The sequence below is a fragment of the Hippopotamus amphibius genome, chromosome 10 (genome assembly GCF_030028045.1).
Source record: "Hippopotamus amphibius kiboko isolate mHipAmp2 chromosome 10, mHipAmp2.hap2, whole genome shotgun sequence".
NCBI lineage: Eukaryota > Metazoa > Chordata > Mammalia > Artiodactyla > Hippopotamidae > Hippopotamus > Hippopotamus amphibius.
The window spans coordinates 15,311,526-15,329,673 of NC_080195.1; the positions used below are offsets into that span (position 1 = coordinate 15,311,526).

Genomic DNA, 18,148 nt, shown 5'->3' on the forward strand with positions numbered 1-18,148 from the left:
ATTTCTCATGATAATTTAACTCTGTGCTGCAAACTAAGTAAACAAAACAGAGACTCTACCTGGTATTTTAACAGGTTAAATATAAAATGGTTTTATTACATTTTCAACCCTCCAAATTGACTAGTAAGTCTATGACAAAATCAGAATATATAAAATCAAAATCAACATATATCAGAACTATTTTCCCGCTAGCCATCAAGTATTTATTTGCACAGAAGACAGATTTGATCAAGAGTGTCCAGCCAAATCTTTAAAATAATTAGGAATTCAAAAGCCCACTATCTAAAAATTTCTCTAGTCAAAGAAATCACCATAGTTGTAAAATAGCTGACAAGCCATTTATTAAAACAGCCGTAGACTAATGCTTCTCCTTGTTTCAAGGTTACATTATAAATCAACTTAGAGGGGCAAAAACCTTGTAGGAGACCTGTAGGAGGATGAGCAGAACAATTTAAACTATAAAAAAAGACCTAAAGTGCATATCTTACTTACAGAAGGAATGAGGTTTAAAAGGATAATAATTAACAGATAGTAACACAGCTGGCATCCTGCAAGTTTCCATTGCAAAGATCATATGAATTGATTTATAATGTTCCCATGTGACTAATGAAAGTGGATTGGTGACCATATTGTTCTAAATGATTGCATTAGAGGACATTATTACTTTAGAGAAGCCCACATTAATAATAAGACAATTATCACCAAAGACTAAACAAAATAATAATGTTCAGAATCAACACTTTAGATTCTAACACTTGCATTTTACTGTTATTAACTATCTTTCCAAGTGATTAAAAAGAAAACTCTAAAGAAGTGTCAGTTCCGCTCTTCATTTTATTTTCCCCATGGAAGAAAAAGGGATTCAAAACCTTCCTGATGTCAGCACTTAGAAAGGTTAATTACTCATATAGAACAATGAAGAAAAAGCACTAGATTTAATTGGACACATGCTTCTCACATTGAAAGATAGGGGAGTAGATAATGATGTCCCTTTTGTGTCCTTCCAAAAGAAATATGAGGAATTGATAATGTCTCACGTAAGTCTTAAAGGAAGAAAATGTAGAGCATGCATTTTTGTAAATCACTCATTCATTAAGGAAAAAGCTCACAAGAGATGTGGTCTCAATAGAATCTTATCCTTTCAGGATGCTTAAATATGGTCAAATTTAAATATCTTATCTTAGAAACCAGTGAATTTGACAGAAAACCTCTAGAGACTAGGAGAAATTATATATATATATAATTTTATATATCTCTGGATACAGAGACTTCCTGGTCAAGGAAATAGGTGAAAGAAACAAACAGAAAAGAACTGGGTCACAGAGCATTCCATCAGTGAATTCTGGTCCAGACTTGTATAGAAATGGTCACAGTAATATACTTTTGCTCAAAGCAAATACACTACACTGTAAACTGCACGAAGAGAGAGAAACCAAATCTCTTTGTTTACTTCTGTATCCCCTGTGCCCACTGCAGTATGTAGCACGTAAGAGGAAGGTATGTTGAAAGAATGAACTTTGGAAAGGTGAGTTCTAGGACATGTATTGACAAGAAGTAACAGGTATTCTTAGAGTAAAAACTCATTCACTTATTCATCAATTTCTTTTTTTATGTGTTTTGGTTTTATTTTGTTTTATAGTAGAAACTTTTATATTTAGAATTAGCCAGCTGGACTGAGTTTAGATGATCCCAATTTTGTTGGCAGCATCCAAAGCATCATAGTCGAGCATATGCTTTCTTCTCTCCATCAGGCCTGATCAGTGTGTTGATCTTAGTCACATCAATGTCACAGAGCTTCTTCACAGCCTGTTTAATCTGGTGCTTGTTGACCTTGACATCCACAGTGAACACCAGTGTATCACTGTCTTCTATTTTCTTCATGGCTGACTTGGTGGTGAGGGTGAACTTGATGGTGGCATAGTGGCGAAACTTGTTTCTCCTAGGGGTGCTCTTCAGACAATAATTTGGGCTGCTTCCTGAGTTGCAGTGTTTTGGGCTGTCAGAAAGTGGGTGATGTCCGGCTCTTTTTGTTTTGTGGCTGTGGACACTTATCAACACTGCTTTCTTGGCCTTCCACTCCTTTGTTTTGGCTTCAGCTTTGGGCAGGGCAAGGGCTTCTATCTTCACCTTCAGCACCAACTTCGTGAAAAGGCTCAATTTCTTTCTTTCCTTTTTTTTTTTTTTGTAGAAATGCCATTTCCCCCCTTTTAAAAAAAATATTTATTTAGTTAGTTTCTTTCTTTCTTTTATTTTCTGGCTGCATCTCAGTTGCAGCACGCTGCCTCCTCCTTGTGGCGCTCAGGCTTCTCTCTAGTTGTGGCACTTGGGCTTGGTTACCCTGCACCATGTGAGATCTTAGTTCCCCAACCAGGGATCGAACCCACATCCCCTGCATTGGAAAGTGGATTCTTTACCACTGGACCACCAGGGAAGTCCCTCAGATTCTTTTTTTAATGTAAATCCTTTATTGAAGAATTAGATACCAAAAAAAAAGTATAAATAAATCACAAAGGCACTCACCTCCCATTTCCCCTTCCAGACATTTTCCACCCTCCCCTAAAAGGTAACCACACTGCTGACCTGTAACACCATTTTTACTGTTGATGGCATCTGTGAAATTTCCAGTTTGGGGCTATTATGAATTGTGCTGCTATGAATATTCTTATGTTTTTTGGAGAAAAATGTGCTCTTTTCTTCTGTATATAATTAGAAATTGAATTGTTCATTCTTTGCATATGTATATGATGAACTTTAAGAGAGATTTTCAGTTTTCCAAAGTGAGAGAGAAAATTCCTCTAAAGAGTTTTCTTAAGTGATGGACAGGAGGATGTGAGGGCGATCCGGCTGCGACATCTGTCACCCCATTGATCGCCAGGGTTGATTCGGCTGATCTGGCTGGCTAGGCGGGTGTCCCCTTCCTCCCTCACCACTCCATGTGCGTCCCTCCTGAAGCTGCGTGCTCGGTTGAAGAGGACGACCTTCCCCGTTCTTCGGTCAAGGGTATACGAGTAGCTGCGCTCCCCTGCTAGAACCTCCAAACAAGCTCTCAAGTGATGGACAGGAGTCCTTTATCAGGGGTGTGTGTGTGTGTGTGTGTGTGTGTGTGTGTGTGTTTAGGGCAAAGATATTAATATCTTCCCTTGCTTAGCATCTTTGATTTTCACTCTTAATGGTTTGGATGAACATAAGTTCCTCATTTTAATGTACTTCAGTGATCATTTATCACATTTTTATCGGGTACTTAGTAATTGATACCAGAAATTGTAATGGAGCTGAAAAGAAATGAATAGGTAAGAAAAATTTTTTTTTTTTCCTGCAAACAGTTCATAGTTTCAGGGATAGATAGGAAAGTTAGCCTAAACAAACAGACTTGGTTAGTATACAAATTAATGGTCCGTAACAGCTTAGAAATTAAATGATGTGACCCATAAATACACTTATAACTTTTCAAAAGCTACAATGTAAGGCCAGTTGTGAAAGAAAAATTGTAAAAATAAAACTAATGGTTGTGAATGCTGTCAGTGGCGCAGAGCAAACAGCAATTCTCTTTCACTGCGGCAGCAGACTAGTTTCCATAGCATGTTCACGGGATGAGTGGAATTTCAACAGCATTAAAACGGTAGGGAGCAGACTTAGAAAATAGTAAATTGATCTGGAGTTGGATGGTCATAATAAGAACTGAATGAAGTTCCCTTGTTCCACATTTCCTTCCAGCTGCCTCTCCATTTTCTCACTCCTTTTAGAGCAAAATGCTCAAAAGAGTTTAGCGTCCTCTCCTCTCCACTTATGCTTCTGTTTTCCATTGAACCCCTCTCAAGCATTCTTTTTCTTCCCCGCTCTACTGAAACTATTCTTGTCAAGTCATCAGTGATATCTAATTTGCCAAGTTAATTCATCAATTCTAAGTCCATATGTTACTCAACTTCTCAACAGAATTTACAATAGTTGGTCATTCTCTCCTTGAAATACTTTGATTTCCAAGATATTAGGCTTTCCTGGTTTTTTTTTATTATTATTTTGGTTTGGTTTGGTTTGGTTTTCCCAACCAACTGGCTAATTCTTTTTCTTCATTTGTTGGATTTTATTTATTTTCCTCACTTCTAAATTTTGAACTCCCCCGTCCCTCCCAAGCTCAAATCTCAGCTCTTAGAATTACCAATTCACTCTCCAGTTGTTCTCATCCGGTCTCAAGGCTTTAGCTGAAGGATTGTAGTTGAATGTAAGATAGAGCAGGCGGATATGTGGCCAAAGTGGAAATATGGAGACGGTAGAATCAATAATAAAATATCACCAGAAAGACTCTAAGATCTCACTTTAACTGTTAAACTTCTTGAAGTCAGAGGCCCTAAGGGAATGTAGTAGGTGTCAACATAAGGCTTTTTCACTGAATTTATTAATTCTAGATTATCATTCTTACTTATTGTCACCAAAAACTATTACACACTGCCTCCCATTTTGTTCCCCTGGTACTCGTATCACCCCTACACAATTTCTACTATATGCAGTGATTCCCAACCTTTTCAACCTAATTAATCGCCCCCAAATTCCTCTCTCAAAAAACACTTGAGGGAATTCCCTGGAGGTCCAGTGGTTAGGACTCCACGCTTCCAGTGCGGAGGCTGTGAGTTCAATCCCTGGTCTGGGAACTAAGATTCCACAAACTGCATGGTGCAGCCAAAAACAAGAAAACAAAAAAAACCTGCGTCTACTGGGACATATTAAAGGACACAAGGACACCACAAAGGACAGTCAGCCAAATAATAGGGGGATGGGGGTTGGGAGGGAGAGAATTGAAGTTAACAAACTCCAAAAGTATATTTCTGAAATTTTCAGAGAAATTTGAATGCTGTCTAGATACAAGCATACCTCATTTTACTGTGCTTTGCATGTATTGTGGGGGTTTGGTGTTTTTTTCCCCCAGATTGAAGGTTTTTGGCAACCCTGTGTGGAGCAAGCCTGTTGGCACCATTTTTCCAACAGCGTTTGCTCACTTAGTGTCTCTGTGTCATATTGTGGTACTGCTCACGCGATTTCAAGCTTTTCCCTTACTATTACATTTGTTATGGTGATCTGTGACCAGCAGTCTTTGATGTTACTACTATGACTAGCTGAAGGCTCAGATGGTGGTTAGCATTTTTCAGCAATCACGTATTTATTAATTAAGGTATATACATTGTATTTCTAGACATAATGCTATTGCACACAATAGACTCCAGTTATGTAAACATAACTTTTACATGCATTGGGAAACCAAAAAATTCATGTGACTCACTGCATTACAATATTCCCTTTGTTGTGGTGGTCTGGACACAAACCTATAACAGCTCCAAGGTATGTTTGTATTAGGTGACATAAGAAATTATTATTAATTGTTCCAGGTACAAAAATAATATCATAATCATGATGTTTTAAAAGTCCTTGTGTCAATATACATATGATGCTTTTATAGTAAAAGATTCTGATGTCTGGAATTTGCTTTTTAAACAATCCAACAGGTGTCTGGGTAAAAATGGACTGAAGGGGTAGAGATAAAATTTGATTTGTCATATGTTGATAATCATTGATGCTGAATGATAGTTTCAAAGAAAAGTTACACTATTTTTTTTTCAACTTGTGTGTATGTTTTAAGTTTTCCATAATAAAGAGATATGAAAACAAAAAAAGAAATTAAGACTCCTAGGAGGAAAAAAATAAATGCCATTAACATCTTTAGCATTATGAGCATTCTGTAATATTGATCACTGATAGAAAACTTAAATGATATAAAATTGCATGGAACTCATATCTTTGAAATGTGCTCTCAGCCAGCTTATATACAATAATTTTGAGTTAAGAGAGCAGAACAATATAAAAAATTACAGGTTTCAACAGGTCTTGTGACAGGGTGATTAAGATTCAGCAGGACATTTCCATCAGTTGCAGCAGTGACTAGGATGGAAGGAATGACAGGCTCACATTATATAGATAACTCTAATAGTTTGATTCTGAAGGAAAATGAATGAATGAATGAATGAAAATTGAATTCTTCAATGCAAGTCTATGGGGTCAGGAAAATGGGACAATATCTGAGGCAGAGACCATTCTTCAGGCGTGAACTCTAGAAACACTCCTATTTTTTCCTTCACTTAAAAGTCCATTATACAAATGGTCTCCTAGTGGCTGACAAGAATCAAACTAGTTTAAATTCTAAGAGAGGTTCCAGCTAGAACATCCATCTGACACTTTTATAATAATAAAACAAAATTATAATAGACTGTATCTAATTGTCATGTACAAATGATGGTTCTGAATTCACATACACAACAGAATATGTTAACTTCCATGCAAATTCTTTTGGCATTTATTTAACATGCTAATATTCTTAAATTACTCATTGATAGGTACATTCAAAGTTATCTAAATGAGGGACTTCCTAGGTAGCACAGTGTTTAAGAATCTGCCTGCGAATGCAGGGGACACAGGTTCAAGCCCTGCCCCAAGAAGATCCCACATGCCGTGGAGCAACTAAGCCCATGCACCACAACTATTGAGCCTGTGCCTAGAGCCCGTGAGCCACAACTACTGAGCCCATGTGCTGCAACTACTGAAGCTCACACGCCTAGAGCCCATGCTCCGCAACAAGAGAAGCCACCCTGAGAAGCCCACACACCACAATGAAGGGTAGCCCCCGCTCTCAGCAACTAGAGAAAGCCCATGTACAGCAACGAAGACCCAACACAGCTAATAAAAAAATAATAAATCCAATAAATAAATAAATAAATTTGTTAAAAAAAAGTTATCTAAATGAGTTTATTTTGGCTCTGTGATAGATAGCCTTCCAATATGGCTGCCAACAATTCTTCCCATCCCTTTAAGCATAAGCCATGCCTCTCATCAAAAATAGATTCTGGGACTTCCTAGGTGGCACAGTGGTTAAGAATCTGCCTGCCAATGCAGGGGACACGGGTTCAATCCCTGCCTCAAGAAGATACCACATGCCGAGGAGCAACTAAGCCTGTGTGCCACAACTATTAAGCCTATGCTCTAGAGCCTGTGAGCCACAACTGTTGAGCCCATGTGCCACAACTACTGAAGCCCATGCACCTAGAGCTCATGCTCCGCAACAAGAGAGGCTACCACAATGAGGAGTGAGCGCACAACGAAGAGTAGCCCCCTCTTCACTGCAACTAGAGAAAGCCCGTGTGCAGCAATAAAGACCAATAGCCAATAAAATAATTAAAAAAAAAGAATAGATTCTGTTTCCTCTCCGCTTGAATATGTGCTGTACTGTGACTTGCTTCTGACCACAGAATACTGTGGAAGAGACAATCTAGACTTCTGAGCCCAGTTTTGAAAGAACTGGCAGCTTTTCTTTTCCTATCTTGGAGCCAGTTCCTAATTATAAGGCAGCTCAAGCTCAATGAAGAGAAACCCTAGAGAATGAATAACCAGCTGAATGCAGCAGAATGAATGCCTTTAGTCAGTGCATCGTGTAGCAGAAAACTGTCCAGCTGAACTCAGTCCACCCTCAGGGTCATAAAAAAAATCATAAATTGTTGTTGTTTTAGGCTACTAAGTTGGAATTATTTTTACTTAGAAACTACTAGAGGCTTTAACTTTTTCATGGTAACCAATGAATAATTGGCCACTTAATCATTATATTTGGACATCTAACACAAAACTGTACAAAGTTTATTTCAGAGAAGGGCATTTTTGAGGTACTGTTTTATTTTGATTTAACTATAAACACAGAAAAGTTGCAAGAATAGAACAAGGAACCACCATATACTCTTCATATTTTGTCATCTTTGTTCTATTCTCTCTTTCTGTTTCTGTTTCCGTCTCTCTCTTTCCTTCTCTGTCATTTTTCCCCTGCCATTTGAAAATAAGTTCGAAATATCATATCCCTCTATCCTTGAATATTTCAGTGGCTATTTCTATGGACAAGGATATTTACTTGCATAAACACTGCAGTTATCAAATTTAACTCTGATAAAATTATTATCTGATCCATAATCTCTAATTCAAATTCTATCCATTTTCCCAGTACTGTTCTTTATCTCCTTGCCCTTGGGTTAAGGATCCAATCCAGGATCATGTTTTACATTACATAACAGTTGTCATGATCTTCTGGTCTCCTTTAACATAGTGTTGTTGTGTTTCTTGACCTTGACATTTTTGGAGTGCAGGCAAGTTATTTTGAAACATATCTTTCAAATTGGGTTTGTCTGTTGTTTCCTTATGATTAGATTCATATTGTGCATCTTTGGTAGAAGTATAACACTGTGATGTTGTGGTCTTCACCATGCATTACATCAAAAGGAATATAATGTTGGTTTCTCCAGGGTAAGGTTATCTTTGAGCACTTGGTTAAAAGGTGGTGTCTGCTCCATTTCTCAACTGGAAAGTCATTGTTCTTCCTTTGTCATTCATAAATAATTTGTGCGGAAATACTTGGAGAATATGTATATATCCTGTTCATCAACCTTCACTCAGTAGATTTAGCATACACTCATGAAAAAAGGTACATTTTGTATAATAATTTATTAAGTATTAAGACACTTCTTGAAGCAGAATGTTAATTGTACTCTAATTGTAAACAAATCAGAATTAAGTATTAAGTATTTAGTAATAATTAAGTATCAAGACACTTCTTGAAGCAGAATGTTAATTGTATTCTAATTGTAAACAAATCAGAAATGTATGGCTTTAATTTTCTGTAAAATATTTTTACTTAATATATAGTGGAAAATGTGCTTCACAAAATCACTGTGTTACCCAACCCTACTAAAAAGGGCATTAAATTTTTCAGCTTATTTTACAATCCATTTAACAACCAAAAAAAGAAAACAACAAAAACAACAAAAAGAAAAAAGTTGACCATGTAAAAAGCAAAGGAATGTTAGTATGCTGTATATAATATACATAGTTTGACTTGAATCTACAATAAAATTTAAAAGCTGACTCTGAGCTTTATAGTGACTCAGAGAAAATGCAGATTTTGTAGTCAACTAACATTTATTGAATGTCTATTACCTGCTAAGCATTTCATATTCATAACTAGCATCTTATTTTACCATCTTAATTCTACAGGGTAGTTGCATTACAACTTTTTCATATAAGATGATCTTTAGGAGGTTTATTTACTTAACAAATAATTACTATCATATGCCAGGTACTGTATTAAACACTGCGATTATAATATGGAATAAGATAGATATGGTTTCTCTTACAATCTAGGCAAGACAAACAGGTAAACAGCCAGTTATAAGATGTTGTGTCCAATGTTTAATAAATGGTACGACAGGTCTGTGCAGTGTATGAAGAGAGAACCTATAAACCAGCCTTGCAGTGTTAGGGGAGACTGAGGATGAAACCTACATTTAGGCTGAGAAATGAAAGATGTAGAGGTGGGGATTGGTGGTGATAGAGGGAGGCCCCAAATACTCCAGGGAACAGTTTTAAAGGTCCTGAGGCTATGCAGGCATTTTCATTAAAACTGGAACGTTGAAAGTCAGGGGAGATGGCAGGCAATGAGGCCAGTAGACATAAACAGGGTAAGAGCACCTGGAAGGCCACACTCTTTCTACCCACAGCTTGGTTAACTTCACTCAAACATTGCTCCTATCACTTGGAGAAGCTTTTTTTTTTTTTAAGTTTTTTTTTTTGTTTTTTTTTTTAAGAGCATAAGCTCAGTAGTTGTGGCGCACAGGCTTAGTTGCTCCGTGGCATGTGGGATCTTCCTGGAGCAGGGATCGAACTCGTGTTCCCTGCATTGGCAGGCGGATTCTCAACCACTGCGCCACCTAGGAAGCCCTTGGAGAAGCTTTTGACATGGTTTACACTGATTTTAATTTGTTCATTTCAGGATCAAAGGATGGAGAAGCTTCTGCTGCACCCAGGATGGTATAAATCATTAAAATGCTGAAACCACTTTTGTCAGTTTATTCTGGCCCTGGCCAGAAGTCACTAATCTAGCTGAAACATCAAATATGATGGTAATTTGGTCTGAGAATAAATAATAGATTACATTAATACAGACAGGGATTAGATAATAAGAAGCAGCCTTCCTAGTTCTGCAGCATGTTAAGCAATTTATTTGTGAATCAAAATGAAGCAAAGAAATTGCCTTAAAAGAAAAAATGCATCGTAAAATCATTCCTTTAGGTCTATTGTTTGTTTTGGCTGCTCTGCAGGCATACTGGTATCTTAGTTCCCCAACCAGGGATCAAACCTGTGCCCCCTGCAGTGGAAGCACAGAGTCTTAACCACTGGACCGCCAGTGAAGTCCCTAGGTGTTCTTAATATTCTATAAATTATAAATTAACATAAACAAGACAAGAACTCTACACTACAAAGAGTTAAAATATTTTGTAATTCTGACAGAGAACTGAATTCTATAATTTTTTATTTAAGAAAAGGGGCTGGGGGTTGGGGGAGGAGTAGAGTAGATGAGAAGAGATGGGAGACTGGTGGGAAGTCATAGAGGACCATGTAAGATACTATAGCACTCAGATGGTCTCTCTGAATTTCAGGGACTTTGTACTTCCATTTAAAATAGTCTCATCCAGGGACTTCCCTGGTGGCACAGTGGTTAACACTCCTGGCTCCCAATGCAGGAGGTCCAGGTTTGATGCCTGGTCAGGAAACTAGATCCCATATGTATGCTGGAACTAGGAATTCACGTGCCATAAACTAAAGAGCCAGCAAGCCACAACTAAGGAGCCTGCCTGCCATATTTAGACCCGGCGCTGGACTTCCCTGGTGGTGCAGTGGTTAGGGATCTACCTGCCAATGCAGGGGACACGGTTTCAAGCCCTGCCCTGGGAAGATTCCACATGCCGCGGAGCAACTAAGCCCATGCGCCAGAACTATTGAGCCTGTGCTCTAGAGCCCGTGAGCCACAACTATTGAGCCCAAGTGCCACAGCTATTGAGCCCAAGTGCCACAACTACTGAAGCCCACGCACCTAGGGCCCGTGCTCCACAACAAGAGAAGCCACTACAATGAGGAGCCTGCGCACCACAATGAAAAGTAGCCCCCACTCGCAGCAACTAGAGAAAGCCTGTGTGCAGCAACGAAGACCCAATGCAGCCAATAAATAAATAAAATAAATAAATAAATTTAAAACAAAACAAGCAAACAAAAAAGACCCGGTGCAACTAAATGAATAAATAAATTAAATAAATAAATAAATAAAATGACAATAAAATAAAATAAAATATTCTGGCCCAGAGGTCAGCAAACTTATTCTGTAAAGGACCAGATTATAAATATTTAAACTCTATTTATTTAAACTTTACCTCTGTTGCAACAACTCAACTCAGGCCCTGCAGCATGAAAACCACAGGCTGTATGTAAGTGAATGGGCATGATTCTGTCCCAATAAACTTTATGTACAAAAAAAGGCAGTGGGCCACATTGTGCCTATGGCCCTAGTCTGTAAATCCCCTGCTTTGGCCTAACTTATGAACACAAAGATTTTTTTTCCCTATGTTTTCTTCTAGAAGTTTTATAGTCTTGTTTTTACATTGGAGTCAGAGACCCACTTTGAGGTCATTTCTGTGTGTGGTATTAGCTAAGAATTGAGTTCCTGTGTTTTTCTTTTCTATTTTTTTAACCTATGGTTATCTAACTGTTCAGCATTATTTTTTTTTTAATTATCTTTTCCCTTTACTTTGGCACGTCTGTCAAAAATCAACTGAATATGTGTGTGTCTATTTCTGGAGTCTATTCTATTCCATTGATTTCTATGTCTATTTTTACACGAATACAACACTGTCTTGATTATTCTAGCTTTACAGAAAATCTTGACTTCTGGTAATTTAAAGCCTTTTGTTTTGATCTTATTCAAAATTATTTTGGCTATTCTATGTACTTTGCATTTGCATGCATATTTTAGGACCAGCTTCTCAATTTCTACCAAAGAGGCCATTGCGATATTAATCCAGATTTCATCGAATCTATGGATCAATTTGGTGAGTATTTCTCTCTTAACAAAGATTTCTTTAATAAGATGTCAAAAGTACAAACCACTAAAAAAACTGAAAAATTGTACTTCACCAAAATTTAAATGGCATAAAACCCAAAAAGACAAGCCGTAAGTTGGGAGGAAATATATGCAAAACATATTTTTTATAAAGTAATTGATCCAGAATACATAAAGAACTTTTATAACAATAATGAAATAACAACCAACCTAATTAAAAGCTGGCCAAAATATTTGAATAGATAATTCATCAACGAATATATGAAAGGCAAATAAACACAAAAAAATCACATCTTTAGCTACTGGGAAAATGTAAATTAAAATCAAAAGATACCACTGCATATCCACTACAATGACTGAATTTTTAAAAATTGAAAATAACAAGCACGTCAAGGGTGTGAAGCAACTGGAGCTCTCAAAAATTGCTAATGGGAATGCAAAATGAGGCAACTACTTTGAACACTAGGCAGTTTCTTAAAAATTTTACTATGGACTCACATAAGACCAGGCAAACTTACTCCAGGTATTTAACCAACTGAAATAAATAAACATATTGTACACACAAAGACTTGCACTGGAACCTTCATAGCAGCTTTATTCAAAATTGCCCAAAACTGGGACTTCCCCAGTGGGCCAGTGGTTAAGACTCCATGCTTCCATTGCAGGGGGCATGGGTTTGATCCCTGGTCAGGGGAAGTTCTGTATGCTGTGCAGTGCAGCCAAAAAAATTAAAGTTAAAAATAAAAATAAATTAGAAAAAATTTTTTAATTGCCAAAAATGGGAAACATCTCAAACGTTCATCAACTGATGAATGGATAAACAAATTGTGGTATATTTACACAATGGAATATTTCTGAGCAATCAAAAGGAATGAGTTATTGATACATATACCAACAGAAATACATCTCAAAAGCACTTGCTAAGTGAAATAAGCCATATACAAAAGCCATACATACATATATGATTTCATTTAAATGTAACGGATTCTAGAAAAGGCAAATCTATAGTGATAGAGAGCAGATCAGCGGTTGACAAACATTTGCCAGTAGGTGGTGATGGCAGTAATAGGAGGATTAACTGAAAGGGATACGAGGAAATGTGAGGAGTTGATGAAACTGTTTTATTTTGTGATTCTTCTTGTTACGTGACTATTAACATTTGTCAAAATTCACTGAATCATAACAGTCAGGCAAGCTTTGATGGAGGCTGGACCAGCATGGCAGTGGAGGGAATCGTGGTGAGAAGGGATCAGATTCTTTATTTACTTTGAAAATAGGGTCACAGGCTTAATAGCTTGGATGTAAAATACAAAAAAAAGAAAGAAGGGGAAAATTAACCTCCAGTGACATAAGACATTCTCAACTCAAGTTGGAGAGGACAATCTCACTAGGAAAACCCTCTTGGCTACAGTACAGTACAGTAGAGTAAAGGAGCCAAATATTGCCCTGTCTTGTACAGGGTCCTACAAACCACTGAACCTCTCTCAGCCTTCTTTTTCTCATTTGTAAAGTGGGGTTAATCAAATGCCTACCTGATGGGGCTAATGGAAGTAGCAAATGAGTTAACACCTTTGAAATGTTTAGAACAGGGCTTGGTATACAGTAAGCCCTCAATCAGTGTCCTCTTCTTTCTCAAATCTGTTCAAGCAACAGTGACTTAAAGAAGCTCTCATTTTTCTTTTTCCTCTAAAAGGAATATTTAGTCTGCCTAAAGCTCTTTTTTCTCTGGGAGACAGAATTCCCTGTGCTTGACCAACTGCTGGATTTTCCAATCATGAGTATCAGTCTGCAAGCACTGATGGCCCCTGATCCAGGTCTAGCTTCCCTTCAACAACTGCACGGCCATGGCACAAAGTAGCGCCAGGTAATCCTTGTTCTTTCTCTATTTACCATTGACTATAACTGCCCCCCAATTACCAGACCAGACCATTCTTTTTTTTGGGGGGGGGGCGCCATGCCGCATGTGGGATTTTAGTTCCCTGACCAGGGATCGAACACTTGCCCCACCCCCCTCCCGCAACGGAAGCGCAGTCTTAACCACTGGGACGTCCCCAGAACTTTCTTTAAAAATAGATTATTTGTTACAACAGATTTAGATTTGCAGAAAAATTTAAAAAATAATAGAGAGCGCCCATATACTCCACACAGTTACCCTTAGAACTAGCATCCTGGGATTTCCCTGGCAGTCCGGTGGTTAAGACTCCAAGCTCCCAATGCAGGGGGCGTGGGTTGGATCCCTGGTAAGGGAACTAAGATCCCACATGCTGCAGCGGCGCTGACCAAAAAAAAAAAAAAAAAAAAAAAAAAGCAAGAACTAGCATCCTACATTAATACGGTACATTTCTTACAATCAATGAACCACTATAGCTACATCATTTATTCAGATGCCCTTTCTCTGTTCTAAGCACCCATCCAAGATACCACATTACATTTAGTTCCTAGGTTCCTCTTGGTTGTGACAAGTGTCTCACACTTTATTTTTGATGATTTTGGACTTGGACAATTTTTCAGAGTACTGATCTTATATTTTGTAGAATGCCCCTCTATTTGAATTTGTCTGCTGTTTTTCTCATAATTAGGCTGGGGTAATATACTTTTGAGAGGAAGGTCATTGAGGAAAACTGCCATTCTCATCACTTCATATGAAGAGTACATACTATGACTGACTACAGTTTATGTTGGCCTCGATCACTTGGCTGATGTGGTATTTGTCAGGTTTTTTTCTCTGTAAAGTTATCTTTTTTCACACCATACTTTTTGGAGGGAAGTCACTACGTGCTGCTGATATTTAAGAAATGGGGACCGTCTACATCTACAGTATTTTTAAATCTGGATATTTTTGGTATTTGAAAACAACTAAATATTCTGCCATCTTACCTATTTTTATTCATTGGTTCCTCTTGAATTTAGATAATGTTATAAATTCACAGTCCCAGCCCAGAGATTGATTCAGTAAATTGTGGGTGGAGCTCAGGGATTTAACCAATGCCCCTAGGTGATTCAGATGCAAATAGTCCACCAGCCCACTTTAAAAAGCTCTACTCTAATCACTTACTAATGATAATTGTTCTGAACTAAAGACCCCTTTACTAACTCCAGAGCTATTTTTCCTTTGGTTAAAGGTTTTTGTCATTAATTTCCTGTCAGAGTTGGGGGTATACCTCTCTGCCCTTGTCTGCCTGCTTAACATTCAAACTGGTCGCACTAATTTGGCAACCACATAATTATTATTCATTGGCCATGAGGAAATTCAAATGCAGCACACAACCGTGTGTCTCTGACTCCTCCCTACCAAAAAAGTCCCCAAAACATACAAATCAGTATATAAACTATTAAGGACACAGTTTAAATTAGTTCCACAACTTTTAAAAATAGCCAAATCAAGGCTACTGCCAAGGATTCCTCTAAAAATGGGCCTTAAAAAAATAAAAAGAAAAGAAAAGAAGTAACAGAAGATGTTCAACAAGGACTGTAGCTTCTTAGAGGAGGATAACAAAGACCCTGAAACCAGGAACTCAAGAGAACTGAGATCCTAACAGCCTCTTCCTCTACTTGGCAGTGTGACCTTGGACAATACACTTAATTTTTGTACTTCAATTTCCTCGTCTGTAAAATATAAACAGTAACGCCTGTCTTATTTTCTTGTGTTTAGGTTTAGGATAAAATGGGATATTGCATGAGGATCTGAGAATTAAAGTTGCTACACAAATGTGTAGTTTTTTTCTAAAACATAATTTGTTTACAAACATACTTATGAAATCAAAGAATTCAACCTTTAATGTTTAATGTCATAATTATCATATGCCCATATCGATGTTAAAAAAAAGAAGGTTGAAGAAACAAAGTGTCTTTGATTGCCCAGTTCATGATGAGACAGACTAACATATAGAATATGCAATATGCAAAACCATACATACTTAAAACCTAAAATAATGTCCATAGACTGTAGGAGTATTCATATTAAATTATATTTAAGTTGCTTTAAATAATTATTTTGCATTTTTAAAAAATCTAAAGAATACGCATTTCTAAAAGTTTAGCATTGGCTTTTTTCAAAAGGGAGGCCCAACAGCCATTTCATTAGAGAAGCTGTAAAGCTATAAATAGGCTTTGGTTGTAGACTACAGTTTTAAATTCTGCCTCTGCCATTTACTGGCTAGGTTTATCTTGGGAGAGTTTCTCAACTATTCGGTCTTCTTATCAGCAAAATTAGGATAATAACATTACATCTCAAGTTATTTGTGAGTGATTAGAGTCAGCACGTGTAAAATTCTTTTAAACAGATCTATATGTTCATTATTATTTTTTTTATTATTATCAGTTTTAGAGGATTAAGAAGCTATGGATTGGAAGATTGGGATACCAAATTGTATGCTCTAAATATATGCAGTTTATTGTAAAAAATTAAAACTTCAAAAAAAAAAAAGAAACTATGGAAACCAAAGAGATTAATCTTAAAACCTGGAGCGGGGGGTATTTACTTCAAGCTTCTTAGGCTCGGTACCAGGTAGAAAATGGATATTTGACAGAAAGAGAATTAATTGAATTACCACAGGACAGCTGATGACCCCAATTACTTTTGTTTATTAATTATAGGAAAGTCTGAACCATGAAATTAGATTTTCCTGTAATTAAAAATTTAGACAACTAGTGACCCCATCCTACATTTTCATTTCAACTGACACAAAAGGCCTATTTCTCAAATAAGCACAATATACTATCTTACTGACTAACATTTAAAATTGCAAATCAGGGGACTTCCTTGATGTTGCAGTTGTTAAGAATCCACCTGCCGATGCAGGGGATATGTGTTCCATCCCTGGTCCGGAAGGTTCCCACATGCCTAGGAGCAACTAGGCCCGTTCACCACAACTACTGAGCCTGTGTGCTAGAGTTCACATGCTACAACTACTGAGCCTGCATGCTTCAACTACTGAAGCCTGTGTACCTGGAGCCAAGCCCACACACTGCATCAAAGAGTAGCCCCCACTCACCACAATTAGAGAAAAGACTGAGTGCAATAATGAAGACCCAATGCAGCCAAAAAAATTAAAAAATAAAATTAAAAAAAATTAACACACAAAATAAAATATCAATATGTAGGAGGTTTAGAGAGATTGGACTGTGTTAGAGGGAGTGTGGACTGAAAGACATTCTCCAAACACTTTAAATTACATCACACAAACCAGAAGATTATTCTTTCCACATGCATGTGTTCTACCTGCAACTCTTATGTTTCACTCAAGAAATTCATGACAATAAGGTATTACATGAATAACTGTCCTAATTTATGTACAACACAATTTACAATTTTGGTACTTTATTGTTAGTAGCAAAATACTCACCTATCTCACAGCTGCTGAAGACAATTCCCTGTACAGCTACACTGAATCTGAGAACTGCTGATAAAATTATTGGCTCCTAAAATGGCTTTGCTACTTGTCCCTACACTGTCTAGAATTTTCACCAACCACCTTTGTTCCAACTCCATTCGTTAGTTATATCTTTGGATAGCACCACTTCAACATCTCTGGCACTCATCGTGAGCGAAAAATACAGACACACTGAACCTAGAGCCTACCAGCCTGTGGGAACCAGGAGGGTTTATTAGCATTTATAGCCACATTTTATCAGCTCATCTTACTCAGAGTCCTCAACTTGCTCACTAGGACCTAGGCCTGTACAGATTCTTCTTCAAGTGCTTTTGAAAGTTCCCAATCAAGTAATCAGATGGTTTAAAATTTTTTTAAAATTCTGGCACACTTGAATACCACAATTTTTAAAGACATGATGTGAAATATTTATAGATAAAACTGTGTTATGTTATACAATAGGGTGAACAGTACATATAATATTTCAACATAGCATAATGAGGATTACTTTATTGGGGGAGAAAAAATGTACACACCTAATCTTTTTTAACTGAACCAAATTCCCCATGCATTTCCTTTGTTTTCAAGAATAACTCACAAATCCATGTTCTTAGATGATAAATGAGGGGAAAAAAAAAAAAGAAGAAGAAGCTGGGCTTTAGCTCCAAAAAAGCCATAAATTCTTCAGTTTATTTAACCAACCCCTTCTTATTGACACATTGATGTTTTACCAGCCCAATCTTTTCAAATAACTGTCATTAAAATTATCACAAAGGTTTATTGAAAGGTTTAGAGTCAAATAATGACC

At 37.2% G+C, this 18,148-nt stretch overlaps 1 pseudogene; it reads right to left on the reverse strand.

Annotated features, from left to right (window-relative positions):
- Positions 1–1,679: 1,679 nt before the first annotated feature.
- On the reverse strand, positions 1,680–17,509 carry LOC130829805 (60S ribosomal protein L23a-like; annotated as a pseudogene).
- Positions 17,510–18,148: the final 639 nt, after the last annotated feature.